The sequence below is a fragment of the Neofelis nebulosa genome, chromosome 9, assembly GCF_028018385.1.
Source record: "Neofelis nebulosa isolate mNeoNeb1 chromosome 9, mNeoNeb1.pri, whole genome shotgun sequence".
Classification (NCBI taxonomy): domain Eukaryota; kingdom Metazoa; phylum Chordata; class Mammalia; order Carnivora; family Felidae; genus Neofelis; species Neofelis nebulosa.
In genome coordinates this window covers 81,590,969-81,617,953 of record NC_080790.1, presented here as the reverse complement: position 1 = coordinate 81,617,953, position 26,985 = coordinate 81,590,969, and the positions used below count along the sequence as shown (strand labels likewise).

Genomic DNA, 26,985 nt, shown 5'->3' with positions numbered 1-26,985 from the left:
TCCACTGAAGTTCCCCCTTCTTGGGAAAGGATGGGCTCTGCCACTTTGACTCCCCTCTTTGTCTGGGACCTGGAGATAGGGGAGAGAGAGAAGACAGGAGCTTCGATACCCTGAGCTGAGGCAGACACAAAAAAGGCAAAAGGAGGCAAAAGAGAAGCCAGAAGCATTAGATTCAGCTAGATTTGGGGAAGAGGGAGACACTGGAGACCTGGCTGCAGGGCCCAGTGGGATGAGGTGAGTGGTTTGGGTCAGCCAGGACTGGGGAAGCCACCATATGGAAACCGCTCTGGTGGAGGTGGTCTGCTGTGGGCACTGCTGGTGGGCAGGGAACTGGCTGGTCCAGAGGGTCCTCGTATGGGGAAGATTTGTTTGTTTGTTTGTTTGTTTGTTTGTTTGTTTTTAGGAAATAGCTTCCTTGGCTCTGTATTTGAAGTAGAATTTATCACTAAGTCCTCACGTAAAGGGCATTGCATCATACACAGGACGTCCATCTAAATAAAGAGGTAAACTGAAGCAAGCTCAAAATTGTCAAAAAGATGAGTTTATTCAGAAATAGCAGAGGAATTGCAGTTTGGGACACACATGCTGTAGCGAGCCACAGGCGAGTCTGATGGAAGGCTTAGGGTGGGCTCTGTTTGTTAGCACAAAATGTAAGGAGGGGTCTGTTAAAATAAAAAAACTGGAGATAAGCTTTGAAAACTTTCCAAGCAGACAAAACCATTGCAGTCATACAAACAAAGCTCAATTCAGCTTATTTTGTGAGACCAGCCTGACCTGAGATGCTTCTGGGAACCATGCCTCTGAGAACCATAAGTAAAATTTCCCAAAGTTGATATGAGGCAACGCCTGACCAGTTCCTTATCATTTAAGAAAGTTCCAGTGTTATCAGTTTTCTGTATATCAGGCATTTTATGGGGACTATTGGTCTCTTAGTCCTTAAATTTTGTTTTCCTGAGGGCATGTGCATAAACTTTTTCATTTTATATCCTCCGGTTCCATTTTAGATCAAAATTCTTTTACAAGGCAATCCCTTCCTCCCTCAGCAGTCCCGCAGAGGAACGTAAGGGTATTTAGTTTTATATTGTTTAGTATTGTTTTCTTGTCTCCTCAACTAATAGTTCATATTTCTGTAGTACATAGCCCAGTGCTCAGTTCACCACTGACTTGCTGATGGCGTGATTATTTATTTATTTATTTATTTATTTATTTATATCGAAGTACAGTTGACACAGAATGTTGCATTATTAGTTTCAGGTGTACAACATAGTGGACTGACAATTCTATGCATGATGCAATGCTCACCACAGTAAATGTCATCATCTGTCCCCATACAAGGTTATCACAGTATTGATTATATTCCCTACGCTCTACTTTTCATTCCCATGACTTATTTATTTTATAACTGGAAGTTTGTACCTGGAAGTAATTCCCTTCACCTATTTTGCCCATCCCCACACCTTCTTATTTTTTAAGTTTATTTATTTTGTGTGTGAGAGAGAGAGAGAGAGAGAGCGCACGAGCAGGGTAGGGGCAGAGACAGAGGGAGAGAGAGAATCCCGAGCTCACAGCACAGAGCCCAACATGGGGCTCCATCTCACAAACTGTGAGATTATGACCTGAGCCAAAATCAAGAGTCTGATGCTTAACTGACTGAGCCACCCAGGTGCCCCTTCCACTCACCTTTTTTAACTTTTTACTTAGGATAATGACATTGCACTTGAGAAGATTGAAGCTCCCAAGATATGCTTCGTTTGGGGAGCAGGTACTCCCTGTATGGGAAGCTATTTTCTAATCCCCTGAAAGCAATCTATTTATACCCTGAAATCTGAGTTTTTAAGGAAATGTATCATTATTATAGCTTGCATAACTCCAGCTATGTCAAAGAACTATTTCTACTGCCCTAGAATCATTGCAGCTGTGTTCTGAGAGCTCCGTGAGAGGTAGAGTCGGGTACACTGTATTCTTTCCTCATTGCTGTGCACTGGCTTCCCTGTAATTCTGCAAGTGACCTCTTTGTTCTAGGATGGTGCACCTGGATAACAATGGGGAGTGATTACTGCTTGCTTTACCATCGAAAGATTGGGAATACTGCTTTTAAGCTTGAACTCATTTCCTCTCCTGGCTTTAACTGAGAGCGAGTCAACAACGACCTGGACAGAGAAGGATGGAGCCAGGACAAAGGTGTCCATGCCGGCCATGTTGCTGTCTGCCCTGCCAGTCCTGGGAGGCCCTGTGCTCACATTGAAGACAATGTAGAGACTGGTCAGTCCCAGCCTCTAGGAGTAGAGGGTTCTGAGCAGGTAGAAATTCAGGACAAGTTAAATTTGCCCAATGGGAGGAGTAGGGCATCTGTCAGAGGAAGAAGTTAGGACAGAGAGAATGCTGAGGGCTGAGGCAACCTGGGAAAGAGGGGCTGGTGGGAAGGCCTTGGGAAGCAGGAGCAGAGGGTAGGGGAGTGGGGAGACAGAAGCTGGAAGGTAAGGTGGGTGCGGGCAAGGTTGCGGAGAGCCCCATGCAGGGCTGAGTTTGGACATGGCCCCCAGTGGTCACCAGAGACTTTTCTGGATTTCACAGACCATTTATTTTTCTTAAAGCATGGAAGATGGGAAGGGATGAAAGCAGGTTACCAACTTTATTTTGTCATGGAAGGACACACACACACACACACACACACACACACACAATTCCTTCCCATCAATTATTCTAGTGCTTTGATAAATGAAAAGATACTATAACACCCTTAAGAAAAAAAATAGAATAAAGTGTCAAAATAAATACTCCTGAGAAGTGACAGCCAGCAAACTTATCTCACAGACTGGGAATATCATTGCAGGCTGGCAGGGTACACAGGCCTGCCCTGTCACCCCCAATGGAAAGCCGTGGGGATTGTCTGGGAAGGGGGACTCAGCATGAGGTCTCAGGCAGGCCGGGAGCTGGACTGGGCTGAGCACTGGGTATCAGGGAGACAGCTAGCAGGCCACTATCAGAAGCCATTGTCATAAAATGTCCTCTGAGCCCATTTTCTATCCATAGCTACCAGTCACCCTGTCTCACCTGGACCACGAATGGCCTCCCCACTGCTCTCCCTGCTTCCACTTTCATAATCTACTCTCCACATGGCAGCCAGAGTTATCTTTGAAAAAGTGACCTGATCATGTTTCTCACCTGCTACCATCCTTTAATAGTCTGCCAGCAGGCCTAGCATGGAGTCAAGGCTCCCTTGAGCAGTCTTTGTCTGTGGCTCTGACCCACCGGCCCTCCTGGTTTGCAGGGGTGCAGCCACAGTGGACACTGTTCAATCCTTCCTCCTCTGTCTGGAACACGTTCTTCCTGCCCTTTACCTCCTTAACTCCATCAGGTCTCTGCTGAAAGAGAACATCCACAGGGGGTCTTTCCAACTGGGCTCCTGCTGTCTCCCATGTCACCTGTGTTGTTCTGTCTTCATAGCAGGTGTGTGCATAGTGTGTGTGTTGACTGCTCCTGCATTTGGAGATTTGCTAGAAGTACCCACGGGACCCACCATGTAGTTGTGCCCATGGCTAAGATTTGTAACAGTGACATAGTAAGGATACACACCTAGATCATCAGGGAAAAGACACAAGTGGAATCTGGAAGAATCTGTGTGTAGGCTTCCTCATGCTCTCTCTCTCCAGTGAGGGTCATGCAGAGCACCTCCTCTCCTAACAGCAAAAATGCAGCAATATGTGTATAATGTTTCTGCCCAGGGAAGCCCATTACAGACTCAGCACCTAGGATTTGTACTGGGGGCTGACTGCATGCACACCCTCTGCCTAGCACATACCAAAATTCCAGACCCCTTGGAGGAAAGCAGGTGCATAAACCGCATCATGTGCACAAACACAGGAAGCACAGGGAGCCACCTTTAGCAGTTAACTATTGATCAGGGACACTTTGGAAGCCAGTTCTCAAAGGTCAGCCCAGGCCCAACACTGCAAGCTGGCTTTCTATGCAAAGGAGCCTCAGGCCTGCTTGGTTAACCCCTTTTTGACACAAGTTGTAGGTAAAACTTTATCTTTGTGTCTTTTTCGATGGGGACAAGACCCTGTCTACCATGTCCCCCACTATACCCAGCACTTGGCGTATCGTAGGCTCTTGGCTGAGTGTTTAAGAGCATAGAAGTGTCTGTTGGGAGCACTGGTCTACTGCTTCTTAGCTGTGACTTGGACAAGGTCCTTCACTTCTCATGGCCTCAGTTTTCTCGTCTATAATAAGGGGGCTCAAACAGTCCTTCCTCACAGAGTGGTTGCAGCAGTGCTATTCTGTGTTCAATGAATGTAACCTGAGGTACAGACCTGGATTTGCAACCAAGTGTGGACACCAGAGATACCTATTCGAGAGACTTGAAAAATAAACGTGATTAGCCTTGGAGGCCCAGGAAGACAGAGACTTGCAGTTGTAAGTCTAATTGGAAGAAAAGATGTAACAGAATGAGGTTGCTGTGTTTGGTGTATGGACTAGTGATAGATCTTCCTCAATAGCCATGTTCCTAACCCTCTGTCACCCTGTCATCAATAGATCATGTAGTTTCTCAGTCTCCACATCTTCTTGAGGAGGAGCCTGGATCCAGTAAGTGGGTCCTGATGAGGAATGCTCTGCCCTTCAGGTGTGCTCTGGAGACACTGATCTCTGCTTGCCCTGCCCACTCTCTCCTTCTGGGGGCATCTGCCCTGCCCCACTGTAGCTGCTTGGGTGGCTCTGTTCTGCTCCACAGGGCCCTGCCTCGGCCTCACTGACTGGACTGGACCAGTTGCCACAAGGGCGATTAGCACTGGCTGGCCAGGGGTTCTGACCTGTGAGCTTGGCTTGAGAGGATGAGATGAGCCGGACCTAGAAGATTCTTTTCACAGGAATTTGGAATCAGTTCCTGAGAGACATGGCTGGCTAGCAATGGGGCTCCAATGATTTTGGGCCAGGGCAGGCTGGATCACTTGTGAAAGTGATGAAGGAGCAGAATTGCTAATGTACAGGGTGAGGACTGGATAGAAATGGAAAGGCCATGAGAAAGACATCCCTTAGCACTGCCTTGGGCCTGGGGAGCTTTCTTGTTCCAGATCCAGGGCACATGCATCTGATAATTTGAGGCAATTTAACCAAGAGTTTGGGCTCCACACTTGGATCTGCATAGACACTGTCTCGTGCAAGCTGTATGACTAGTCCCTTAACCTCTCTGAACTTCCATCTCCCTAGTTATGTGATAAGGAGAGTAATATTGTCAACTGCATAGTGTCAATGTGAAGCCTACGTGATATCATACAGGGCTTTGCACAGTTTCTGGCATATGGTAAGCACCTAAAAATGTTAGATAGTATTATGATATTTTCATAACTCCTCTATTTCTCAAGGTCCTTCTGATGGCTCTCTGTTTCTGACCATCACAAATAAAAACATGTTATAATAAACGATCCTTTCCTCTTTGGAAGGATTCTTATAGAGAAATCATAGTTCCTAATGCTTTGTCTTCCAGTGTCCTGTAATCTCATCTGGAAAGAAAGAACATAGTTATTTTGCAGTATTTTTTTTTCTGACAGCTGTTTGCCTTTTTCAAAGCATTCAGAACTCCACCTCTGGGTTTAACTACAGGTAGAATGCTTCTGTTAATTCCCATAGGCCCCATCAGTGAATTTACAATTCTCTGGAAGTAGGACTTTAATAAAAGATGACAATGTCTTTTTTATTTTGACCCCAACACTGTCTTTTTGACCAATGGAAGTTTATTAATTCTCACGATGCTACTTAATATATGTGACAAGTGTCCATGATTGATTTGGCATTTAGAAAATGTTAAAGAAATGAAGCCATTCAATAGGAACAACACAAACCATAGTCTTCTAGAGCCATCGGGCCTGCGGAAGTTCATACTCACCCCCTTAATCACAGATACCAAGTCTCCTTCATCCATTTGTCTAAGCATCTCCCTGCCTCTAAGATGAGCCTTTCCATTAAAGCAGTGATGAAAATGACATTTCTTTCCATCACAGAATTTAAACTTCTTTTAATGATAGAACTTTTAAATGTAACCAATGAAATATGACTCAGGGGATTTGGAGAAGTGCCTTCTCTCTCAGCTCATTATATTCTTATTACAGCTTCCACTCTCAAATCTTTTTATCAGAGGAATGATGCACTCTTTGGGTAACAGAATTGAACACCACCTTTTGACAGCCAGGACCACAGTCTTTTAGATTATACATGGATGCCTGTATTAAAAGAATGAATTTTTTTTCATGCTACCTTCTCATTAAGACCGACCAGCCACTTTCTCTCTCCTGGGCTATTACATCTGGCTTCTAGCAAGACTTTCTTAATCCTGTCTTTTCCCTCCTCCTCCACCCTTCCACTTTATCAGCTACTCTGAAGCCCAGATGAGCTTTCAAAAGCCAGATCTGATGCTCTTGTTAAGAACTAGTGCTGACTGCTCTGAAACCAGGATAAAACTGAGCCTCCTCAGCACATCTCAGGACAACTCAGGGCTCCTCTCATATATATTACACTTTTATGTATTTTAAGCTCATCAACACAGTTTTGTAATTATTGCTTTATGGAGTTGTTTTTAAGTCAGGTAAGAGGAGAAAAAAGGTACAAAATACTTTATTATCTATTATATATTTACCTTGCAGTTACCCTTACCAGTGCTTTTTATTTCTTTGCATAGATTCAAATAACCAATTATTATCCTTTATTTAAGCCTAAAGAATTCCCTTTACTGTTTCTTATAAGGCAGGTCTGTCAACAATGAATTTCTCTGTTTTTGCTTATCTTAGAATTTCTTAATTTCTTTTTTATTTTTAAAGGATAGTTTTGCTAGATACAGATTTCTTGACTCACAGTTCTCCTCCTTCCTTCCCACTGCCAGTATTTTGAATATGTCATCTCACTGCTTTAGGCTTTCATGGGCTCCAATGAGAAGTTGAGTTTTAATCTTATCGAGGAGCTCTTGTTCTCATGATTAAACATTTCTCTCTTGCTATTTTCAAGATTCTCTCTTTGTCTTTCAACAGTATGATTATGATGTGACTAGGCATGGATCTTTTTGAGTTTGTTTTATAGGAGTTCATTGAGTTTCTTGGATGAACAGATTCATGTCTTTCATCATATTTTGGAAGTTTTAGGCCATTATTTCTTCAAATATTCTTTCCATCTCTTTTTCTCTCTCTCTCCTGGGTGTTTCATTATACATATGCAAGAACACTTGGTGGTATCCCACACATTTTTGAGGCTCTGCTCATTTTTCTTTATTCTTTTTTCTTTCTGACTGGGTAATTTCAGTTGAACTTTATTCAAGTTCACTAAATCTTTCTTCCGTCAACTCAAATGTGTTGTTGAGCGCCTCTAGTAAATTAACCATTTCCAGTTCTTATACTTTTAAACTCCAAAATTAGGTAGGATAATTTCTATCTCTTTATTGCTATTCTCAATTTGGTAAAACATCATTGTCTTACTTTCCTTTAATTCTTTAGACATGGTTTCATTTAGTTCTTTGGACATATTTATAATAGCTGATTTAAAGACTTTGACTAGTAGGTATAACACTGGGGCCTCCTCAGGGTCCATTTCTATTAACTGCTTCTACCCTGTCCCCACTCCTCACCCCACTTCCCGCCCCATTCACGATCCATACTCTCCTATCTCCTGTGTTTTATAATCTTTCATTGAAAACTGTACATTTTAGAAAATATAATGTGGCAACATTGCCATTTCCCTACTTAATGACAATGTTTGAAGGCTAAAATAATTTCTAAATCATAATTTTATCTTCTCTATTTGGTCCAGTATGGGCATATAGCAGATGTTCAATAAATGCTTGTTAAATAATAGCGGAGAAAATTCTTAAAAAGTACAGGTCCATTCAAAGCCTACATAGAGTTCCTTCACTAAGACCCAGAAGAATGGAGGCAAAATGAAACAGGTAAAGCTTATCTTTGATGTGGTGATAGCAAAAATCCCAGACATCTATTGGAAATTAATTACAAGAATTATAGAGTGCTATCAAATCTTACTTCAGGGTCCTACCCACCAGCAGCACGTAAACTTCTTTTTGGCCCAACATAGAATTTTACATAACTAATGACACTTTAAAGATAACATTGTGCAACACATCCTATTTCAAATGAGAACTCAAGGTAACAGGAAATTAATGTGCTCAGAGTAAGACAGTTAATTTGATGGAGGGCCCAACTTTCATATCCTGTAGTTTAGTATTCTTCCCCAACTTCCTACTGTTCTTTAAGGTGGAAGACATGGGAACCCAACATGTGAATCTCCACTGGTGGTGGAATACCAAGAATAGAGGTGAATAAGCATGGGGCTTGGGTTTGGAAGATGAAAGTTCAGATCTGATTCTGCATTAATAATTGCGTGTTTTGTTCAAATACCTTCACTCGTTTGAGACTTGGCTTAGTGCAAAATATTGATGATAACAACTGGGCTATTGGGAGGATTAAGTGAAATGATATAAGTGAATCTTATACTTATGCTCTTAAAAGTTACAAGAGTGGGGGGAAAAACTTATAGAAGAAAATGACCCTTCTGGGTTCTCTCTCTTTCTCTCTCTCTCTTGTTCTCTTTCTCTCTTTCTTTCTCCCTCCCTCCTTCCTTTTTTTCCTTCCTTCATTCTTTTCTTTTTTCTTTTCTCTTTTCTTTTCTATTCTTTCCTTTTCCTTTCCTTTCCTTTCTTTTCTTTTCTTTCCGTAAAAACTAACATCATATATGGGGTGCCTGGGTGGCTCAGTTGGTTAAGCATCCGACTTTAGCTCAGGTCATGATCTCATGGTCCGTGAGTTCGAGCTCTGGGCGAAGCTCTGTGCTGATAGGTCAGAGCCTGGAGCCTGCTTCAGATTCTGTGTCTCCCTCTCTTTCTACCTCTCTCCCGCTCACACTCTCTCTCAAAAATAAATAACCATTAAAAAAATTTAAAAAGACACTAATGTCATGTAAGAAGAAAATGTCTTTGAATGTACATATGAAAAGAGTAAAATATTCCCTCAAACTTAAAAAAGAGCTAGTATGTTTTAGTTCTGGACAAGTAAGTCACTGCTCATCTTCATAACTGGGGATAAAGTTAGGTGCTGAATTAGAAAATAAATACATGGAGGGCGCCTGGGTGGCGCAGTCGGTTAAGCGCCCGACTTCAGCCAGGTCACGATCTCGCGGTCCGTGAGTTCGAGCCCCGCGTCAGGCTCTGGGCCGATGGCTCGGAGCCTGGAGCTTGTTTCCGGTTCTGTGTCTCCCTCTCTCTCTGCCCCTCCCCCGTTCATGCTCTGTCTCTCTCTGTCCCAAAAAAAAAAAAAAAAAAAAAAAAAAAGTTGAAAAAAAAAATTTAAAAAAAAAAAAAAAAAAGAAAATAAATACATGGAATTTTAACCACCTTCCTCTTTTAGTCTTTGAAGGCTGGAACCGACTGATAAAGTGTATTTGTTCTGTGCACCTAATTTCTTCCCCACTTTACTTCTCCTTTTTGTTACCTATTAAGTGTCAAACACTGTGGTGAGATCTGAGTAGCCAAGAGTGACATAAGCAACAGCCTCAGCTCTCAGGTATTCTAGATCTGCAGTTGACATCACTAAAAAGAAATGTATGCCTCTGTTAAAACAAAAACAAACAAACAAACTCACAGGTATAGTAGTATGGTCTCATAGATCCTTGTTAAGGGCTGAATTGTGTCCTCCCCTCAAATTCATATGGTGAATTGCTAATCCCTACTACCTCAGAATGTGACTATTTGGAGATAGGGTCTTTAAAGATGTAATTAAGTTAAGATAATATCATGAGGGTGGACCTTAATCCAATACAACTGCTTTTGTTTTTTTGTTTTTATAATAAGAAAAGGATATTAGGATACAGACACATCCAGAAGAAAAACCATGTGAAGACACAGAGAAGATGGCCATCTATAAGCCAAAGGGAGAGGCCTCAGGAGCAATCAAACCTACTGACACCTTGATCTTGTACTTCTAGCCTCCAGAACTGTGAGGAAACAAATTTCTATTGTTTCAAGTCACCCAGTTTGTGGTACTTTGTTATGGTAGTCAGAGCTAATCAATATAATCCTCCACTGGGATTGAAAACTTGGGACATTAGTACTGGCACAGTTGGTTCAAAACAGTGTCAGCATGTATAATTTAACTCATATGTTGAGATGTTAATAAATGCATTATGGTTCTGAGAACTCTAAGGATAAGATTTTATTAATATAGTTTTATTTTACCTACCCCCACCACCACACACGTATCTGGAGGATGGAGCTGGACTGCCTATTCATCTCTGAAGGAAAGATGAGTTCTTGATGCAGGAATAGAGCAGACACCACTAACTCCTGAGTTATGAGATAAGATGTGAAGCACAGTACTAACATGGAAAAATGCTTATTCTATAAGGTTAGAAGAAAAGAGGAAGATGATAAATCTTATATTTAACGTAATTCTTATGTAAAAACAATAGAAGTTGTCAATTATAAGAATGGAAAACATACTGGCAGGAAATACATCATAACATTTATAGTAATTGTTTCAGAAATTAGTACAAAAATTTATTTTTTCTTCTTTTCTATTGCCTACTTATCCGAGTTTCCCACATTTTCTGTAGTGGGCCTATTTCCTGTTCTTATGAAAAGAAAATCATTAAGGTATGTATTGTAAAAAGATCCCGAATTTGATGGTGATTTCTGGAGTGTATGGCTGTCCCTTCTCTGCTTCAAAATGTTTTCTCACATACAAACCAGGTAAAATAGGAATCTAACACATTTCTATTATTTAGACCCAGGTGATGTGAACTTTTGATAATTCATCATACTTTTTATGAAGGGATAGATTTAATAAAGTAAATTTATACTCAAACCAGTTCAATGAATATTCTATTTTAAAAATAAAGTTGTTTCTAAAAACTTAAAAAAAAAACCCCTACAACTCCAATATAGGACTGTCATGTCTGCATATAAAAAAAGACCTTTTTTGAGGTCTTCATTAAAAGAGGCTCTCAGAACACCCCTTCTTAGCAAATACTTGGTTATCTTAGGTTCTGTTCCTGTATACATAGAATACTACCAAATACATACATGGTTTACTGGCAGCATTCTAACAGCTTCACATATATTAACCCAAGAAGTCCCCACAATAATCTTATGAAGGATACCATTACTGTCCTAATTTTTCCAAGGAAGAAACTGAATTACAAACAGGTGAGTAATTTTCCCAGGGCCATACAGTAAGTGGTGGAGCTGAGATTTGAACTCTGTCAGCCTGGCTCTGGGGCTCCTGCTCTTTAAAAAATTTTTTTTTCAACATTTTTTTATTTATTTTTTTTTTTTGGGCAGAGAGAGACGGAGCATGAACGGGGGAGGGGCAGAGAGAGAGGGAGACACATAATCGGAAACAGGCTCCAGGCTCCGAGCCATCAGCCCAGAGCCATCAGCCCAGAGCCATCAGCCCAGAGCCATCAGCCCAGAGCCATCAGCCCAGAGCCTGACGCGGGGCTTGAACTCACGGACCGCGAGATCGTGACCTGGCTGAAGTCGGACGCTTAACCAACTGCGCCACCCAGGCGCCCCAAGGGGCTCCTGCTCTTAACTGCTTTTCTCTGTGGAGGGGATGTGACACAACAGCTCTGGTTTTAAGACATCATTGACAATGTGGCTTGACATTGATTCGGCCAGGACTTTACCTTCTTTTCTCCTTACATGTGAATTAGTGAAGTTGACTGTCTGCCTGGTGGGGTATTATAGTAAGGAGGAATCTGTTTACTAATTGCGTGTCCCTGAAGACAAAAACAAACAAACAAACAAAGAAAAACCACTCTGTTGGCAGCAGTATCATCTCATGCTCCATCTCCACTGTTCATTTATTCTTTTTTTTTTTTTTAATTCTGGTGGACTTTATTATAAGTTTCCAATAATTCAAATGAACTCTGTTCACAGAGTGTGATCACATGCTTCTCTCTTCTATTCATTTTTAACAACTTTCTCAAGTTAGAGATGCCCAATTTAACAGAGAATAAATTAGTAGCCCTGTAATATATCTTGGGAAAGTGTAGAGAAAATACTCCCTTGCTGCATTTGGCAAATCAAATAAGCAAACTAGCGCATGTTCTTAGAAGAGACTCAATTCTTAGAAACTCTCCCTATCACGGAGCTGTGAGGACAATTGCAGATTAATTAATTTAAGTGAATTGGAAGTGATAAATACAAGAGAACATTTTCTGAAGATGGCTTTGTCTGTGTTTTAAATTGAAACTCCACAGATGGAAAAACCTATTTAAGTGACCAGTTCACTGAGCAGGCTTCTTATTTGTATGCATGGAAAATCCAAGAGACCCATCCACGGTGCTGGCCAAGAGTCTGCCCATGGGAGACGTTCGTCACTGTTTGCTCTTTCTCTTCTGGCAGATGCCTGCGCCACAAAGACAAGGTTCCTTGTTATTTACCTTTGATGAAGCTGGTTTCCATTTTCAGAAAAGTTCCCAGTTTAGTGTGAGGGTCAGTCAATTTTAGCCAAAAAAGATATCCAGGCAGCTGACTCTGGTGTCTCCAACTGTGGGCAGTTGTGGCTGCAGTCAGGTAGGCAGGGTTTCAGGGTCCTCACTGAGCTTTGTGGTGGAGGGTCTTTTGATTTTTCTATGCAGGGAAGTCAGAGGTTGGATTCAGGGACAGCATGTTAAAATGGGATAAGGTAAAAAAGCCAAAGAATGAACTGCCTTTGGAAAGAGAGGGAATAGGAAGCCATGTTCAGGGTTGTCCTCCTTCCGCCTTGCCTGTGGCTAGTTTTTCTAGGGGAGCTGCCTGAATTGATCCCAGAGCATGGCCTGAAGTAAAAGGCTTCCTCCTGCCCATTGCTCTCTAGCCAGAATGTGTTGGGGCCCAAATGTCAGCCTCTTCTGAAGCTCTCTCTCCTAAAGAAACCCAGTGTTGGAGTTTTGGTTGTGACTTAATGGTTTTATTTCCTTTTCATTCTCCTCTGTCTTCCAGCATCCACTGACTAGCAATGGAGAAAGGATTTCCTATGGGATCACAAGGTCTTCTTTTGTTTACTTTTTTATGTGTTTCCTTCAAACTTTAAAAGTTAGAAAGTGCTGGGGCATCTGGGTGGCGCAGTCGGTTAAGCGTCCGACTTCAGCCAGGTCACGATCTCGCGGTCCGTGAGTTCGAGCCCCGCGTCAGGCTCTGGGCTGATGGCTTGGAGCCTGGAGCCTGTTTCCAATTCTGTGTGTCTCCCTCTCTCTCTGCCCCTTCCCCGTTCATGCTCTGTCTCTCTCTGTCCCAAAAATAAATAAAAAACGTTGAAAAATAAAAAATAAAAAAAAAAAAGTTAGAAAGTGCTGAATCAATAGCAATCCGGGAGCTGTGGGCCAGAGATATGGACTGCAGCTCCCTGCTCATTGAAGAACTCTGTGGCTCCTTAGAGAACTCAGGGGACAAGCCTGACAGACACAGAGGCAGGAGGTTTACTATTATCCATTTAAACTTCTTGATGGTTAGTTTTGTTAGCTACAAAATGGAGATGAAATACATAGCCCACAGCTTTATTGAGTGGAATACAAAGATATAACAATTTTGTTTTTTTAAACAATTTTGTTACATTTATTTATTTTTGAGAGAGAGAGAGAGAGAGAGAGAGAGAGAGAGAGGAGAGAGAGAGAGAGAAAGTGGGGGAGGGACAGAGAAACAGGGAGACACAGAATCTGAAGCAGGCTCCAGGCTCCAAGCTGTCAGTACAGAGCCCGATGCAGGGCTCGAACCCACAAACCATGAGATCATGACCTGAGCCGAAGTCAGATGCTTAACCAACTGAACCACCCAGGTGCCCCAAGATATGACATATTTTAAAGCCTCTTTGAAACTATAGCCATTCAAATATAAGCAAGAGCTCACTGGAGCTGAAGACTGCTACCACCTTATAACAAAGATGATGTAGTCCCTGTGTGTGGAAATCTGATTATTAAACCCGTTTCTTGAATTGCCATCATTCTCTGACAAGGCTCAGGATTTTACCCAGCCTATATTATACAGACTAAGAAATAATGCATCACGTGCCATATCATAGCACTTAAATGGTCACTTCCTTCCTTCTGTAATTGATGGAAAGTTGTATCCAGGGAATGTCATTCCTACCTTGACTCATTCCATAAATATTATGAATCACTTGCTCCGTGGCCCCATTAAATTTGATTTACAAAGTGAGCAGGTTCATTGAGCTCTCTGTCAGACTTCTAGTGGGGGATATGCAGGGAGGCTCTGTGGTGTCATTCTTTTGGCATATCCAGCACCCAGCACGCCTGTCTGACAAATAGCACATGCCAAGGGATCTGACAGATGAAAGGACAAATCAAACAGCAAGCAACTGTTGCTCTTTGTCTTTGCTAATGCTTACAAAGTCTTTTACATCCTTTTTGCTAAAGAGCCAGCAGAGTTCAAAGAGCTTTTAGAGAGGACTCCCAACACTGCCAAGGATATCTCGGTATGTTCACTTGGTACGTTTGCCGAATTTAATAGGCCAAATAATTTATATTCTGTTCCAATAATTTGAGAAGTGATAAATTGAAAAGGGTATTTTTTAGAGGGGGAGGGTGTAGGAAAAGTGAATTATACAACACACTTGACTGTGGTATTATTTACATATTGGTCTTTTTATTTTCTTCAGTAATATGTAATTCAGTCTTGCAGCTACTCAAACAGAAGTTAGGAAGGTAGCACTGCACTTAAATGTTGACAAAATGATTGATTGCTCTTTAGGTCAGTGGAGAGAACAGAGTGCCATGTTTATGGAATTTTGCCTCTCTTATTGTCATGGAGATGGGATGCCATATTAAAGTGAGTATGCCAGCACTATAATTTAGAGCCAGATTTGAAAGGAAGAGGGAACTGAATTCAAGTGTTGTTTTTGTTTCTTGGGTTTTTGTTTTTGCTAATGTCATGCTGATTTTTAAGTATAAAATGAGTTCAATGTCCATAATTGATATTACTAAAACTGAACTTGGGAGACCTTCATAGCTCCATGGCTCTGATTCCATAAATTGGCTGCAAAAGTTCAGTTTTACCACAGGTAGGTCATAGATGAGACTACTGATTGGAACAAGACAAATAAGAGCAGAAATGGGTTTGATGAGGAAGATAGTGTGGACTTGGATAAGAGATGTTAGTGGGGATCCCATGGAAAGGTCCAGCAGTCAACTGAAATATGAGTCTGGAGAGCATGAGTAAAGACCAGTGAGCAAAGTGGATCTGGACATTGTTCAGAGTCTAGAGCATGTGTTGCCAAGGTTTTTCAGTAAAGGACCAGAGAGTAAATATTTTAGGCTTGTGAACCATAGGGTCACTGTAGCAGCTCTGTCATTGTAATGAAGAAGCAGCCTAAACAATATGTAAATGAGTCAGATGTGTCTATGTCCCAATAAAACTTTATTTAAAAAACTAGAGTTGGAGTGGGAGTTGAGGGAAGGGCAAGAGAGGGTGAAATTTGGCCAGAGGGATGGAGGCTCCTGACCTCTGCTCTAGACTATGGAAATGAGTATGAAATGAGTATGGGGGTGGGGGGAGGGGAAGATAAACAATGTCCAAAAGAGAACCTGAAAAATGCCTATGTCGTAGGCAAAAGCAGAGGAGGAGCCAGGGAAGGAGAAAGAAGCATTTCCAGAGGAAGGAGGGGAATCCAGAGAGCCAAGTGCTTCAGAGACAAAGAGCTGGAGTTTTAAGGAGGAGGAGTATTCAATGATGTTAAAATAACACCAGGGGGTTCAGTGGGAAGAGTACTGTGCAGAGATGATTGGAAAAAGTTTGTAGAATATGTCTGATTTTTGAGAATGCAGTCAGGGGAGAGATGGGCACTTAAGGCCATTAAATGCAGGTGGTTGTCAAGGTGATAAGGTGACAGTTTTAAAGATACGGATGTCTTTTGAGGTAGAAGGGGAGGAAGCTGAGAGTCTGTGGCAGAGGGCCTCAATCTTCTCAGGATTAAGGGAATGTTAGGATATTCACAGCCAAGGAGAATACTCACCTGCTGTATGCACAGTTGCTAAAGTAAAAGACCATGTCTGCCTTTAAGGAGTTCAAAGATAGTGCGGGGATTGTGACAGTGTTCAATAATTATAACACTATAAAGACTGCTATAGTAGAGTCTCTAGAATGATGGAACAGCATCCCATCCCCCATTCCCCACCCCACCTTCCAGCCTTTACTTCCCTTTGGAATTGTATTACACCAACGACTGTGACCACAATGCCCTAAGTTAAAACAAACACCACTGTTAGCTGGTTGATTTGGTCAGTGTTGAGACACGAGCTGGGCTGAAGTCAGGTCCAAATTGATGATCTTACTTTGAAATCACACTGAGCAACTTAATGTGCACTTTACTTTGTAGGGGGCAGACACTACTCAGCACAGTCATTATTTTAACCCAGAGAAGAAAGAGGTGCGTTGTGAAGGGGCTCAGAAGAGGGTAAGATAGGAGACAAGCAGGTTGGACAAGGGGGTTGCTAAGTGCCACACGACCTCTTGAAGGAAGAGTAGTTTTTAAAAGCTTGTTTTTCAAAGAAACGGTATTGCAAGTGGCCGACCTCAACATGGGTCCCAGTTCTCTGGGTTATGGCCTTTTAGTGCTTGAGTTTTATTCAACATTTATAGGAGAATGAACTTGTAAGTTTTCTGAGAGGTGAGGAGACTCATCTCAGTACGATGTCTCATTTAAATAGATTATTGTTGATGGCATATTTAATTTGACCTCCCAGTTCATTTACTCAGCGGCAAGGGTTTGTGGCTATGTCAACATCTTGCCAAACAAATGACTGAAAAATGAAAACACTGAACCAGTGAGCTGAGTCTTGTTAGTGGTGTTTGTTTATATGCATGGCTGAAATAATAGGCTGCTTTTTGAGTCAATGACTCATTGTGTTAGAGGTGGACACAATCTAGGAAAGCTGGGAAGGGCAGTTGGAGCACAGTTATGCTCTCACATTTTGCATATTTTAGAAGGGAATGATGGCAATGTAGAGCCAACAAAGTGGGGAGAAAGCAAAGGTATCTGGAGACAGGTGAAAATACTTGATACTCAGAGTAAATGATGCAGAAAATTCTCTTGATGGAGCTAAAAATCTTACCTTTTAACAGTGGCTTTCAGTTCTTCCCCCCCCCACACCCAAACCTACAATAAGATACACATTTTACAAAACAATCCAATTACAACACACACACACACACACACACACACACACACACACACACGAACACACAAATAAGGCAAGTTTCATCAAATGGTTACATCACTGTATGCCCTGATGCTTTCCTTCTATTTTCTTCCATTTCACTGAAAGAAATGGTGTAATCATTTACTCATGGGTTGGTACTCATGATTCGAAGACCACAGATTTAAAATCTCAAAATCGTCAATCTGTGCTACCACAGAGGATTCCAAGGGTTGTAGAGAAGGTGTAGTTTGCACATTGCCATTCTCAGTCAGAACCCATGAGACTGAATGAGTGATACTTTTTCTCCAGGCTTTTATCAGTGTTCATCAGAAGTCATACAGGTAGAAATGGCCATCCAGGAACTGCCTAACCTACGGGGAGAAACTAACAGATACTGTATTTCTCTGAAGGAAGCCTGGAGATAGATTTTATTTATTTTTTTTTTTTATTTTTTATTTTTTTTAAATTTTTTTTTTCAACTTTTTTTTTAATTTACTTTTTGGGACAGAGAGAGACAGAGCATGAACGGGGGAGGGGCAGAGAGAGAGGGAGACACAGAATCGGAAACAGGCTCCAGGCTCCGAGCCATCAGCCCAGAGCCTGACGCGGGGCTCGAACTCACAGACCGCGAGATCGTGACCTGGCTGAAGTCGGACGCTTAACCGACTGCGCCACCCAGGCGCCCCCTGGAGATAGATTTTAAATGCTTGGAATTTAAATACTTCTGAAATAAATTTAAGAAACAAAATTCAGAATCCATATACAGCTTGGATAAAATTCTTCTCTCTGAACCTTTTCAACATCCTTTTCTTCCTTGTGGACTTCAGGAAAAATAGCCAACTGCAGACAAAGGGTCAGATGGAGTTCTATGGTGACATGAACTAGGTTCTAGTAATAAGATGCATATGTTACATCTTTCCTTTCTACTACACAAAGAGATTTATTTTGCAATTAGTCAACAGGGCCACAAAGAATAAGGACTGCCAAGGCAAAATCTTGAAATTCTGACTTCTAGCTGATAAAGTTTATTTTATGGATGCTGCACCAGAGACAGCTAAAGAGCATGGAGTTTGATGACTGAAGACTTGGGTCTGATGATTAGGGTTCACCTCCTAACTCTGTAGTTTATGAACCTTGTCATAGGTTGGCTTCCCTGGAAAGCAGACACTGAGATCAGGGTTTGAGTGCAATACTTTATGTGGGAAATGAGTGAACTAGGGAAGGCAGCCAATACAAAGTATATTTTTCCCTTGTTTTTTTTTTTTTATTGTAAAATGTACCTAACATAAAATTTACCATTTTAACTCTTTTTGAGTGTACAATTCAGGGGTGGTAAGTGTATTCATTCACATTGTTGTGAATTCATCACCACTATCCACAACGTCTTCTATGTCCTGACATGAAACTCCATACCTACCTAAACAATATTGTTTAACCTAAATAACGCCCCCTCCCACCTCAGCGCCACTATTCTTTTTGTCTCCATGATTTTGATTATTCTAGGTTCCTCATGTAAGTGGAACCATACAGCATCTGTCATTTTGCATTTGATTTATTTCACTTAGCATAATATCTACAATTCTCATCCAAGTTGTAGCGTGTGTCAGAATTTCTTTCCTTTTTAAGGCTGCATAATACTCCATTGCATGTATACGCCACATTTTGTCCATCCATTTGCCTGGTGAAGGACATTTGGATTGCTTCCATGTCTTAACTGGAATAATGCTGCTATGAATATGGGTGTACAGGTATCTTTTGGGGCCTTTGCTTTTCACTTCTTTTGGGTACAAACCCAGAAGTGGGACTGCTGAATCACTTGATAACTATATGCTTAACTTATTGAGGAGCTGCCATACTGTGTTCCACCCTGGCTACACAATTTTACATTCCCACCAGCCATGCACAAGTGTCCCAATTTCTCTATACCCTTGCCAACACTTGTTATTTTTTGTGTTTGTTTTTGTTTTTAATCAAGACAAGGTGTTTTGATTAGCAATTCACACTGTGGGGGAACTGGATTTCAGTCTACCTGAAGCCTCTGGGAGGCAGTACAGAGCACACTTTGGAATTGTCCCCATTTGGAAGCTGGGAGTATTCTTTTTTTTTTTTTTTAATAGTTTCTTCATGAAATTATTATGCCATTTCTTTTTTTAAAAAAATATAATTTATTGTTAAATTGGTTTCCATACAATACCCAGTGCTTATCCCAACAAGTGCTCTCCTCAAGCTGGAGGCACTTGCATCAACTCCTGTCCTATTGGCTGAGGAAGGCCTGGGGTAGTCCTCAGGCAGACAGCTAGAGATTCTCGCAGTAGAAGGCCTGGCTACGTGTGGGAGAACTTGGCCGGGATGATGTGAATGTGAGAGGGCACTGACAATGCCTCCTGATGCCTCCTCAGTCCAGGTCAGTAAGCTTCCTTTGACCAGGTTTCCTCATCTGTAGCACAGGGGTGAAAACACCACATTCATATCATAGGATGGCCATGAAAATACTTGTGGGGGCTTTGTGAACTGGAAAGTTCTAGCCACATGGGAAATAATCTGCTTCTGAGGAGGACTTCTGTGGAATTGATACATTTCCGAGATTGCTAGTAACTACAAGAAACTATAGATAGTCCCTTTGAATCTAAAATGGAAGCAAACTACTGTGGTCTTCACTGGATCAGCAATTCAATGCAGTATTCCTATGCTGGCTCTGTGGCCTGGATGGCTAAAGCTAGTTTTCCCATTAAGTAAATATAACAACTACAACCTATTATTTATTCATTATTCATTCAATTCATTGAAAATATTTCTTGTGTATGTATCATGTGACAAACACTGTTCTTCCCCCTGGCTCTCATGTGGTTTATCATCTAGTAGAGAAGAAAGGCATTGTAGTCATAACTATCTATAATTTAGGGTGGCCATATACCTCTGTTTGGGATAGTCCTGGTTTACTGATGTGGCCTGATATAAAGAGGTCTTCCTTTCACTCTTGAATAACTACGTTTGACAGGAAAGTGGATGGCCCCTCCAGCCATATATCATCAGCAAGTCATCTTATTAACAAATTCTAGAGAGAGTTTCCACATGTCTCCAAAATACATGTACATGTGAGCAATAAGGAGGCAGTAGCCATGCCAAGATCTGGGGGAGCACGTTCTAAGTGGGGCCGTGAAGACTACAAAGGCCCTGAGATGAAAGTGCAGAGAGGTCAGTGTGGCTAGAGCCTAGTGACTGATGAGGACAGTGGCCAGAAATGAGGTCAGAGCATCACCAGAGACCAGATGAACCCAGAAGGTCATCTCGAGATGGCTGGCTTTTTTCAATGCTTGCAATGGAAGTTATTGGAGGACTTCACACAGGACACTTTCTGACTGCTGATGGAGAATTGACTGTAGGAGTGAGGGTGGATGCATTGAGAGCTGTTAAGAGCTGATGTGGTTGTTCTGGTGACAGTTGGTGGATGGATCAGGAGAGCAGCAATATTGGTTCTCTTTAGTTTAAATAGTTTTTTGTTAGCCCAAATACTGGCTTTTCATCTTCCCAGCCCAATCTCCAATGTGAAAGCCACAGAAATTAATTTTCTTGTATTAGTCAGAGTCTCTACTTAACCAAGAAGTGTCAAGGAGGGTCAGGGAAAATCCAATAGAAGGTTCTTTTTCATAGAATCAAAAGCAGAGTGTCTGAGGCACAAAGAGCAGTGGAATATCATGGGTGACATCAATCTTGGCTTCGGATATTGGACACTGTTTCCTATGGCTCCCTTTGCAATAAAATGGTAAATTGTAGTCTGAATAACAGTACAGGTAAGTGGATTCATTGCTGGTGGACCACTCCACTGGAGAGTGTTGATTTATGGCTCTATGACATCTAGAGGGGCTTGCTGCAGGTCTGTCCTAGTCAACGTTCTCCTCAGGGACTTGAGAGAAGGTGTGAAAGTTTGTTTATCCTTTTTGCAAATGCCATAAGCCAGGAAAGATGAGTCATGGTTGGAAGACAGACTCACTATTCAAAGAGTCCCAGAAGTTTCAGTCCTCCCTTTGTGCCTCCCTATTCATGCAATATCTTAGTAGGTGTTCAGCATAATGTCCATGAGAATCAACCAGAATACTGTTTTAAATGATGCTGTTTAGATTCAACTCCTAGTACATTGGGGAAGGCAGGATTCCATGCTTTTAATAAGTGCCCATAGGATTCTGAGGTAGGCATTCTGGAGTCCATGCTTTGTGTAACCCTGCTTCATATCATAGCATTGTCACACTAGGTTTGTAATTACTTGTCCATGTGTCCATATCCCCACTAAGATGTGAGCTCCTTAGTCATCTGTCTATCCCTAGTGCCTACTATAATACCTGTATACAATGGAGAGTTAATAAATGGTTGTTGAAAGATCAGGATGGAATGTTGTACTGAAACCAACAATACTACATTTATGGAGAGAAAAGTAAAGATGATTCAAGATAAACAAAAAAAGGCCTCAGTTGCATAAATACAGTATGGGGAATTCTTGGCTTAGAAACCATCCCTATGAAAAAGAGCCAGGGTTTTTGCTCAACACCAATGGGTGTTAAATAATGGAATGTGGTAGCCTCAGGAGGTTGAGAGGTCTCTATCTCTGGGGACAATCAAGCAGAGAATATTATAAATCCAGGGATCATATGTCATACAACAACAATAGGACTTTCCCACTTCTATAGAAGTGATCTCAGATTAAGCAATTATTTCTAGCTAGAATGGTGTCATAGACTTCCAGCTGGTCTTAAGCTTCAGATTCCTCCTTTATGGAACATGTATTAGGCCCCATTTATTGTCTCACCAGCATCCATCCCTCCCTTCTTCCATATTTACAGATTCCTAATTTTGTTGGAGAGTCACCTTTCATCATTTCTCAGGGGGATTTTTTTTAAAAAAAATTTTGTTTTATTTATTTTTGAGAGAGAGAGAAAGACAGACTGTGAGCTGAAAAGGTACAGAGAGAGAGAGGGAGACATAGAATCTGAACCAGGCTCCAGGCTCTGAGCTGTCAGCACAGAGCCCGACGTGGGGCTCGAACCCACAAACTGGGAGATCATGACCTGAATCGAAGATGGATGGTTAACCAGCTGGGCCACCCAGGTGCTCCTCTCAGGGGGATTTAATAATTGGGTAAAGCCAGTCATGGTGGTCCCATTTTCCTTATCAGGAGATGTAAGAGAAAGACTTCTGCAAGTTCCCTCTTTCCTGAGAAGGACAGCAAGAAGGGATTGTCTCTTCTTCTTCTGGATGTTATTGTATATGATTGCAAACTGCAGAAGCCCCTTTCTCAAGGGGAGCCCCACTGAGTACAATGTTGATATCCTGAGAATGGCAGGGAAGCAGGTTGGAAAGCTGCTGCTGAAATAACCAACCCTGGAACAACCCAACTTTCCAGGCATCTTTTAAATGACATAATAAATTTTCTTGTTGACAGGCCATGTTGAGTTTGGTTTTCTATTGCTTGCACACAAAGAATTATCCGCAAAGCATCCTACTATATGCACTATTGACAGTTTAGTCTTTATAAGAGGCAATTTTGATCATGCCACACCTGATCAAAAATCTTCATTTTTTTCTCAATTCTATAAACCAAAAATAAGTTCTTCAGTTCAAGATCAAGCCTTGCTTTACAAGGTAATTTGTTTCCTATCCTCTAACCAAATTTAACTTCTGATGTTTTCTCCACATGGCCTGTGGTTTACTGCTCCAGCACAGGGCTCCAATCCTGGGATCCACCTCCTTCCACCCATCCTTGCTTATTGAAATGTCATCTTCAAGGTACCTTGCCAGAGCCCAACCTTTTATGGTCAACATTTCTTTCTTCTTTTCCTTTTTTTTTTTTTTTGAACACTCCCCTAATGCTTTTGGGTACTTCTCTCTTGACACTCACCATATTCTATTATATGGTATTGTTATTTGTATACCTTTCTCCTTCCTATCAGGCTGTGAGTCCTAGTGGTAGAAGCTACATCTTACTCATCATGGTATATCTAACAGCTCCCAATATGGCAGTTCACACAGGGTGCATGCTCTAAACCACTTGTTTGAATGCTGTAGGTGGAATATGAAAAATCCTTCCCAACTCTAAAGTTCTGTAGGGTTTGTGCCGTGAGCTTTCCACCTGGTGAGTACCTAACTTTCTCTTAATTATCAAAAACATTGTAACCCCCAAGTGGGAATATGAAATGGTTTCAAATGAGTTTGAATTCATTGGGAGAACAATTCTTGAATACTGGGTCTATTATATTCTATGTATGGATAATCAGGCAAAGGATTTGAAATTCCTAGGCTTCAGTTTCCTATCTCTAAAATGGGGATGACAATAGCTATCTCATAGGGTTGTTGTGGGGACTAGGTGAAATAGGTTGCGTAGCAGTCCTTTCTGATTGTTCATTCACATCCATTTCCTTTCCTCCTGGTTTAGCTGAGAATCTTTTGCTGTTAGGAGGCTAGAACCATCCCAAACCTAAGTAGCTAGTCCCACTCCTCTTGCTGGTGGTGGGTTTAGGCTTGGAAGTGAATTGTGGCCAAATATATGAGGGAATATTTCCTTAGAATATTGTTAGAGAGGTTTCCTTGTTTATAGGAATAGCTTCAGAGGCAGAATCAATCTCTTCTTCTATTGGGTGTTGCCCTCTTGAGAATAAGCCAGTTATATTATGACTGCAAGGGGTGGAGGAGGGCAAAGAGGGAGGATGTCATTGATGTCATTGGGTCCCTGAATTGGCCAACTTGGAGTTACCCTACCTTAGGACTTCTAAGATTCAGGATAGTAAACTTTCTTTATTGTTTATGCCATTTAGAGTCGAGTTTTTTTATTATTGCAATTGAAAGCATCTTTATTGCTACAGTGAGTGACTAGCACATTGTATGTACTCACAAATATAAAATTATACTCCATTTAGTCCTTTCTTATAATTCCTAGATGAGAATATCTGAGAAAACTGGAAAGGATGATACTTAACTAAATTGAAATAGACTTGAGTAAAACAACTTTTATAACTTGACAATTTTTTTTTTGCAGAGCTTGCTGATTATGAATTAAAAATTCAGTCAGAGACAACAGACAGAATAGGTAATAAATGCAGCCCATATGGTGCTATAAGAGATATGAGAAAAATCAAGAGAAAATACAAAGAAATATGAAGTATAACTTCGCACCAATATTATATACTGGAAACTGATATCTTGTTAAAATTCCAGCATGTTTTATTTTCACAGGGCATAGTAAAAATAGAAAAAGCATAAAACCAGAACAAGAAAAATAAATGGAGGCTACTCTTGGGAATGAAGACTGGGGATTACTGAATGTTAACAAACTAGGTTTTATTTTTTGTTTGTTTTGTTTTAAAATCAATTGACAACCTTTGAATAAAAGTGGCTGCCAAACTATCTCTGGAGAAATCCCTAGGGTCAGTAGAGGAGACTCTCCTCCTCTTCAGCTTCTTGACAAACAGAAAATCGAAAATCCCTAGGGTCAATAGAGGAAACTCTCCTCCTCTTCAGCTTCTTGACAAACAGAAAATAGAAGCAAATATGGTAGAATTGCTAAGCAAATCTACTGACATTGGAATCATGCCACAAAAATCATACACCAAATATCTGAAAGGCTGCCTTTTCATTACAAAGGACCCTAAAAGTTGATTACAAGCTAGGCATAAACAGGTTTTTCCACAACACAAGCTTCCCTCTCTCTTTTGACCTTAAATAAGTCTTGGAGGCTGCCCTCCTTCGTCTGGACCATGTAACATGTGGGCATTAAAACTCACTAATTTATCCCAAGGACTTGCAAAGGAAAGTCATGAGCCTTGTGGCTCTTTCTCTGGGGGAAATTGATGACCGTTTCTGATTCTTTACCTAAACACCAACAGATAATGCCTGAAGGATCCAAGAGGACCCAGAAGCCCAGCAAAGGACCCTCTGTACTTTGTATAAACCATGATAGAAACTTTATTTTGAGCAGTTCCTGGTTCAAGTCTGGGGGCAGAGGTCCAGGCACAGGTCATTTAACTGGTCTTAGGCAAGCGCTCCTCAACTACAAATGAGGATAACCCTTTTCTCACTGCCTTGGAGCACTAGTAGGCATAATACAGACAAGATGCTCTTTGGACTTGCTCAGGAGTATGGGCCATTCTCTGTATCCTTCCTTCCTGCTAGACACACTTGTCCCTGGGGGAGGAACTGGTATCCTAGGTAACCATCTCTAAAGCGTTGGGAACATCTGGGAATCCTAAGGAGCAAAGCTTTTCTCTTGTACCAAGCTTATTTGTAACTGGTTTGGGGGAAGAGGGTTTTGATCTGACATTATCTAAAACACAGAACAGCAACAGATCCAGTCTTGGCTCCTTTGGCACCATGGCCATGTCTCTGTTCTAACACTTACCATGCCATGAGTGTTGGAAAGAACTTAGGCTTTGTAGGTATGCCAATCTGTGCTTGAATTCTGACATTCACCAGCTGGGTAATTTTAGATGAGTTTCCTACCCTCTCTTAGCCTCAAGTCTAATACCTCAAATCTAATCATAACTCCCATTAATAGGGTTATGTTAAAGATCAAATGAGATAAAGTACATAAAATGGCTCACTTAGAGCTAGTGTATAATAGATCTGGAGAAATGAATAAATATTATGTCTTCCCCTTAATCATATTGTCTGTGCCTTGGTTATACACCATCTGCAGATGATGTATATTTATTTTTGAGAGAGAGACAGAGGCAGAGACAGAGACAGAGTGTGAGCAGAGGAGGGGCAGGGAGAGAGAGGGAGACACTGACCGAAGCAGACTCCAGGCCCTGAGCTGTGAGCACAGAGCCCAATGTGGGGCTCAAACTCATGGATCATCACATGAGCTGAAGTCAGACGCTTAACTGACTGAGCCACCCAGGTGCCCCGAACAGGAGCTATATCTTATTTATCTTTCTATTTCTTGTATCTACTCTTGGATTTGACTCACAAGTGTTGCATAAGAAATACTTTTTGAATGAAAGAAGAAAAAAAGTTCACAAATCTGAAACCTCCAATCTTCCAAATATAGACAGTTGAGAAATTGTGGTGTTTTTGCTTTTGTTGCTGCTGTTTTTAGCAGACATACAAATTCTCTTTCAGTTTTTTCATTCAAGCTGTAATTTAAATTATATGCCATCTTCAAACAGTATAATAACCACACAGTGAAGTGAAATGTCTGCACTAAGGTCTTGGCCTATCTCTGTATTTATTGTTTCTGTATCAGTCAGGATAGGCAAAGTTATGTTGCGATCACATCTCAGTGACATGTCACATTTACTTCTCACTTGTGTTACATGTCCAGTGATGATCAGAGGTGTAGGTGTGGATGACATAGACTCCATCAGGGCATGTAGAGGGAAAGGCACATGGTGAACTCTGCAGTTCCTCTTAGAGCTTCTTAGAATGTTCATATACCCTTTCCCTCACATTTGAATGGGCAACACAAATTGCATGGCCATACAATACTTCCTTGAGCCCAGAAGGAAGAAATACAGAAATGTTTAGTGAATGGAACCAGTAAGTCCACAGTTCAGGAAAGCAGAAGCCACAGATGCAAAATGATGAGTTTTAACACAGAACTGGGGCTTTTACAATCACTGTAAAAGTTAGAAGAGCAAAGGACAGTGAAACCACTTTTAAAGGTCTCAGACTGCACCTCTGCAGCCAGAGCCTCTCAGGAGCTCAACTGGAAGTTTCTAAGTGTCCCCAAAAAAACTCCAGAAAGTTCCTGCCAACCTTCTTAGCCACCTACTAGGTCTACTGCCTACACTTTTAGGCATGTGATATTCACCT

The 26,985-nt window shown here is 41.4% G+C and overlaps 1 long non-coding RNA gene across 2 annotated transcripts in view; it reads right to left on the bottom strand.

Annotated features, from left to right (window-relative positions):
* The window catches only part of LOC131485239 (uncharacterized), a 179,929-nt gene that overhangs the window by 16,945 nt on the left and 135,999 nt on the right, over positions 1-26,985 (bottom strand). For both annotated transcript variants that reach the window (XR_009248720.1, XR_009248719.1), the window contains exon 2: positions 3,166-3,365. This is a non-coding gene — a long non-coding RNA (uncharacterized LOC131485239). The remainder of the gene's footprint in view (positions 1-3,165; positions 3,366-26,985) is intronic.